The sequence below is a fragment of the Myotis lucifugus genome, unplaced genomic scaffold (assembly GCF_000147115.1).
Source record: "Myotis lucifugus unplaced genomic scaffold, Myoluc2.0 scaffold_475, whole genome shotgun sequence".
Classification (NCBI taxonomy): Eukaryota; Metazoa; Chordata; class Mammalia; order Chiroptera; family Vespertilionidae; genus Myotis; species Myotis lucifugus.
Window position 1 is genome coordinate 310,698 of NW_005871523.1, and position 6,042 is coordinate 316,739.

General features: G+C 42.1%; 1 pseudogene; it reads left to right on the forward strand.

Annotated features, from left to right (window-relative positions):
- The window catches only part of LOC111823351, a 5,190-nt pseudogene extending 1,757 nt beyond the window's left edge, over nucleotides 1-3,433 (forward strand).
- Nucleotides 3,434-6,042: the final 2,609 nt, after the last annotated feature.

The following is a 6,042-nucleotide window of genomic DNA, read 5'->3' on the forward strand; positions in this document are numbered from 1 at the left end:
GCCAATGTAGCAGGGTTCCAAATTTTACCCCAAGAAATTCGAAGCATTTCTATACACCAATAGTGAATTTCAGAAAGAGAGATTAGAAAAACAATCCCACTTCCCACGCCCCCAAAAAAATTAAGATACTTAGGAATTAAATTTAACTAAAGAGGTTAAAGACTCTCCTCAGAAAACCTACAGGACGCTGAAAAAAGAGATAGAGGAAGACATAAACAGATGGAAGAACATTCCATGTTCTTGGATTGGTAGAATCAACATCATTAAAATGTCCATACTACCCAAAGCAATCTATAAATTCAACGCACTTCCCATTAAAATACCAATGGCCTTCTTCAAAGATCTAGAACGAACTCTCCAAAAATTCATCTGGAATAAAAAAAGACCCCGAATAGCTGCAGCGATCCTGAGAAAGAACAAAGTAGGTGGGATCTCAATGCCAGATATCAAACTGTATTACAAAGCCACTGTTCTCAAAACTGCCTGGTACTGGCACAAGAACAGACATATAGACCAGTGGAATAGAATAGAGAGTCCAGAAATTAGCCCGAACCAATATGCTCAATTAATTTTTGACAAAGGAGGCATGAACATACAATGGAGCCAAGATAGTCTCTTCAATAAATGGTGTTGGGAAAATTGGACAGATATATGCAAGAAAATGAAACTAGACCACCAACTTACACCATACACAAGAATAAACTCAAAATGGATAAAGGACTTAAATGTACGACAGGAAACCATAAAAATTCTAGAAGAATACAAAGGCAACAAAATCTCAGACTTATGCCAAAACAATTTCTTCACTGATACAGCTCCTAGGGCAGTTGAAACTAAAGAGAAACTGAACAAATGGGACTACATCAAAATAAAAAGCTTCTGCACAGCAAAAGAAACCATCAACAAAACAACAAGAAAACCCACCTCTTGGGAAAACATATTTGCCAACGTCATGTCTGATAAGGGCTTAATCTCCAAAATTTATAGGGAACTCATACAACTTAACAAAAAGAAGATAAACAATCCAATCAAAAAATGGGCAAAGGATCTAAATAGACACCTTTCAAAAGAGGACATTCAGAAAGCCAAGAGACATATGAAAACATGCTCAAAGTCACTGATCATCCGAGAGATGCAAATCAAAACAACAATGAGGTACCATCTCACACCTGTCAGAATGGCCATCATCAACAAATCAACAAACGACAAGTGCTGGAGAGGATGTGGAGAAAAAGGAACACTTGTGCACTGCTGGTGGGAATGCAGACTGGTGCAGCCACTATGGAAGGCAGTGTGGAGGTTCCTCAAAAAATTGGAAATGGAACTCCCATTTGACCCTGTGATCCCACTACTAGGAATATATCCCAAGAAACCAGAAACACCTATCAGAAAGGATATATGTAACCAGATGTTCGTAGCAGCACAATTCACCATAGCTAAGATCTGGAAACAGCCTAAGTGCCCATCAGTAGATGAATGGATTAGAAAACTGTGGTACATCTACACGATGGAATACTATGCTGCTGTTAAAAAGAAGGAACTCCTACCATTTGCAACATCATGGATGGAACTGGAGAGCATTATGCTAAGTGAAACAAGCCAGTCAATGAAGGAAAAATACCACATGATCTCACTCATTCATGGATAATAAAGACCATTACAAACTTTTGAACAATAATAGATACAGAGGCAGAGCTGCCTCAAACTGATTGCCAAACTGCAGTGGGAAGGCCAGAGAGAGTTGGGGGGCAGGAGGGAGGGGAGTAAGAGATCAACCGAAGGACTTGTATGCATGCATATAAGCATAACTAATGGACATAAGACACTGGGGGGTAAGGGAGGGTAGGGGTGTGTCAAGGGCGGGGGGGAAAAAAAAGGACACTTATGTAATACCCTTTGTAATACTTTAAGCGAAAAATAAAAAAATATTTAAAAAAAAAAAAAAAAAAAAAAAAAAAGGTAGCTGTGGCTATGGCTTAATAAGTGTATGTGGTACCTGGTCCCAGAAATTTGGATGTTATTATATTAGACAGAAAATAGCTTCAGCTGCCCTGGCTGGTGTTCTCAGAGGTTAGAAAATTGGCCCTTCCATGGAAAGGTCTTGGGACAATTTCTGCTCAAGGGCTCATACCTGGGTTGCAGATTCCATCCTCAACCCTGGTCAGGGTGCATAAGGAAGACAATCAATCGATGTGGCTCTTTCATCTCTCTCTCTCTCTCTCTCTCTCTCTCTCTCTCTCTCTCTCTCTCTCTTTCTCCCCCTTCCTCCCTTCCACTATTCTAAGAATCAACGAAAAAAATATCCTCGGAAGCAACTTGGCAGCGGAGGGATAGTTGGGGCGACCGGCGCTGGAAAGAGCTGAGCCCAAGGTCGACGGGGCACAGTGTCTACCCCTCAGACCAGCGCTCTGGCTCGCCGGGACCGGTGCTGCGGTGCATCAGTAACACAGAGTGGGTGCATCGTACAATCTTACCTGCAGTGGCTCCAAGATAGTGACTACAGCTCCAATTGTCGCCTGTGCAACACACCCCTGGCCTCGAGAGACACAACCCGCCTTGTCTGTTATGATCTCTTCCATTGGGTCTGCCTCAATGAACGTGCTGCCCAGCTACCCCGAAATATAGCACCTGCTGGCTACCCGTGTCCCAGCTGCAGTGGCCCCATCTTCCCCCCAAGCAACCTGGTTGGCCCTGTGGCCTCTGTGCTGAGAGAGAAGCTGACCACGGTCAACTGGGCCCGGGCAGGACTGGGCCTTCCTCTCACCGACGAGGTGGTGAGCCCGGAGCCTTCTACAGCCAAGTCCCCTGGCCCCCCGCACCCCCCAACCGACCTGAGCAGCACACAGTGATCCACATGAGCAGTTCCGAGCCCTTGACTCACGCCTCGGCCCCAAGGAAGGTGTATGACACACGGGATGATGATCGGGCACCAGGCCTCCACAGGGATTGCGATGATGACAAGTACCGTCGCCGGCCTGCCCTGGGCTGGCTGGCCCAGCTGCTCAGGAGCCGGGACCCTGCTCCAACGGGCGGGGCTGCTGCTGCTGGGACTGCTGGGCTTCCTGGCCCTTCTTGCCTTCATGTCTCGCCTGGGCCGGGCTGCAGCTGACAATGATCCCAACCTGGATCCACTCATGAACCCTCACATCCGTGTGGGTCCCTCCTGAGTCTGGGCCAACCTAGGACCTGGGGCCCTGAATAGGGGAGATGGGCCGATCTGAGGGCCCTTTGCTGCTCCTCTTAAGTCTGAGACACTAAGATCCCAGACCCAAAGCCAAGTCCACTAGAGTGGCTGTAGGCTGGGCCTGGGGTCCTTGCAGATCAAGTGTCTGTCTTGACCTGCTTCCCCTGGGTCTCTGACCTCCCACCCCCAACCCATGAGGGAGCTGACAGGTGGAAATAAATGGCAGACTTTATTAAAATTCAAAAAAAATATATCCTCAGATGAGGATAAAAAAAATAGCTTCAGCTAATGAAGTTGGTGGTGGTAGACAGGATTTAAGAAATGTAGGTTAAATTTATAAGAAGTCAAAAATTTATAACTCGATATCCTCTGACATTTTTATATAGGTTTTGGATGCAAATATGAGTAACTATCTTGGCCTAGGGAAACAGCAGAAGACTTAGGAAAGTGTCTAGGATAAAGAATATGCTTGGGTTCTGTCCATGGTTTCTGGCACAGAGCTTCAAAAGTCCTAGGAATTTCCTGAGTGAAAGAAGTTTCTTCTTTGTTATGCCAACGAGGTGACTCAGGCTGGGCTCTTGGATAGTTTCTGGATGCCCACTGGTCACCAGAAAGAGCAACATGTGATTAGAGGGTTCAGACCTTCAACAGCCAGACTTTGGGGGAAAGAAGGGGATGGAGATTGAGCTCAATCTTTTAATCCATTATGCTTTCATAATGAAACCACAATAAAAACTCTGGATACTAAATTTAGCAGAGCTTCCTTGTTGATGAACACATTCACCTGTTTGGAAAATATAGCTGTGCCAGGAAGGTGACATGCCCCGACTCCACAAAGACCTGGCACAGGAGTTCTGTGTTCGAAACCTTCTCCGGCTCCACCTTATGTTATCCTTTATGAAAAATAAAGTAATCTTAAGTATAGCACATTTAGTGAGTTCTGTGAGTGGTTCTCGTGAATTATCCAAACTGTGGGGATTGTTAGAACACTGAAATTTGTAGCTAGTCAGTCAGACACTAATTCGGGATGGGTTATTAACATCAACATTATATTTTACTACCCCCATTTGATGTTACACCAATTGGGGTGGAAACAGAATAGAAGAGAAAGGGTCCTGATACTCTAATTTAATTGTCTTTTGTGTGAAGATTCATGGAGATAACATCTTGGAATATAAATAGATTTTTTGACCTTTATTTTCTGAGAAAGCCACTTCCCAGTATAGTTAAGAGGGACTTTTTGAAAGTCTTTCTCAGTGCGAGGTGAGGGCAATTTGGTGTCTTAACGTTTTTCTGAAAGCTGACAAATAAAGGCTGCTGTGAAGGAAGTTGTGTTGTTGGGATGGAACTTGAAAGGGATCACTTGAGAGTAGAAATAAAGCCTGAGGGATTAAATAAGACCTTTGCTCAGAGATCAGTCAGACACAGAGTGACTTTGAACAGGAAGCAACATTTTTAAAGGAGCACTCCAGCTGCTGTGTTGAGAATAAGAAAGAAAAAAAAAAGGAAAGAAATGGCAAGTTTGAACATAGGTAACCAGTGAAGAGGCTGTTACCATAATCTGGGTGAGTGATGATGTATGTAGCAGGAACTAAAGTTGCTAAGAAAATAGGAAAGGGTCATATGTAGTACAAAAAGTTTTAAATGAAATTGCTCATATGCTGAAACCACCTATTCACTCTCCAAATTGCTATAATAACACACACAATCAAATTTCCACCTTCTTTTAAAAAAACATGCGATCCCATTTGTTAAATGGTAAAGAACAAAGACAGTATTTGGCAAGAAGATGTAACTTGATAGAATTAGAACAAATCTATTTCTGATCAATTAATAGAAACAGAACACATTTACTTATGAAAATAAACAGTTGCAATTTCTAACAAAGACTCCTACACTGAGTTTACTAAAAAATATATCTCTAAAATGAAAATGACACAGAATGGTCACTCAGCTTCTTAAAATTTACAGAAGTGCATACCAGATAAATGCTAACAAAAAGAAAAAAGGAATCTGTGATATAAATGCCACCCATTTTGAAGTCAAGGTGAAAGTATTCAATAAGGGGAAGAAATGATCTTTAAATTACAGTGGATAAATAAACAATGATGTTATAACTATAATGTATTTTTTATATATGAACTAGAGGCCCAGTGCACGAATTCGTGCACGGGTGGGGTCCGACCAGCCTGCCCCGATCTGGGCCGATTGTGCCGGGCCAGTCAGGGAAAGGGACCACAGGCCATTGGCCAGCAAACCCCGCCCCTGGTCAAACTCTCTGTTGAACTCCTGGTCAAGGGGACAATTTGCATATTAGCCTTTTATTATATAGCATAATGCACAGGAAGGGAGTGAGAGAAAGAATTGTGGAGGAAGGGAGGAAAGAAGGATGAGCAAAGTGAACTGTTAGAAACAGCAAAAATAGAGTAATTAAACATGCTTTTTTACATGTTCTATAGTTTTCTCAACACAAACACTCAATTTATTGCTCAATTAAGTATTTGACATAAGAATACTACAGACCACTTTCTCTGAATTGCACTAAATATTGATAAGAAAGGGAGAGGAAAAAACTTCTGAAAATGAGTATTTCTCTGATAGACAGGTTGAATAAAATAAAAAAGAGATTGCAAAATATCTAGAAAATAATGGTCGTGAAAACACAACATATAAAAATTAATGATCTATGACTAAAATAATGCTGAGAAAAATTAACTTAAATACTTACACATATAAACACAGAACGATCATTCCAACAAGTATTTTAACAATTCTTACTCCTTACAATCAACTCTAGTGACAAAAAAAAAGAAATAAAAATAAAAAATGTAGGGCAGATTTTCTTGACACCTCCAACA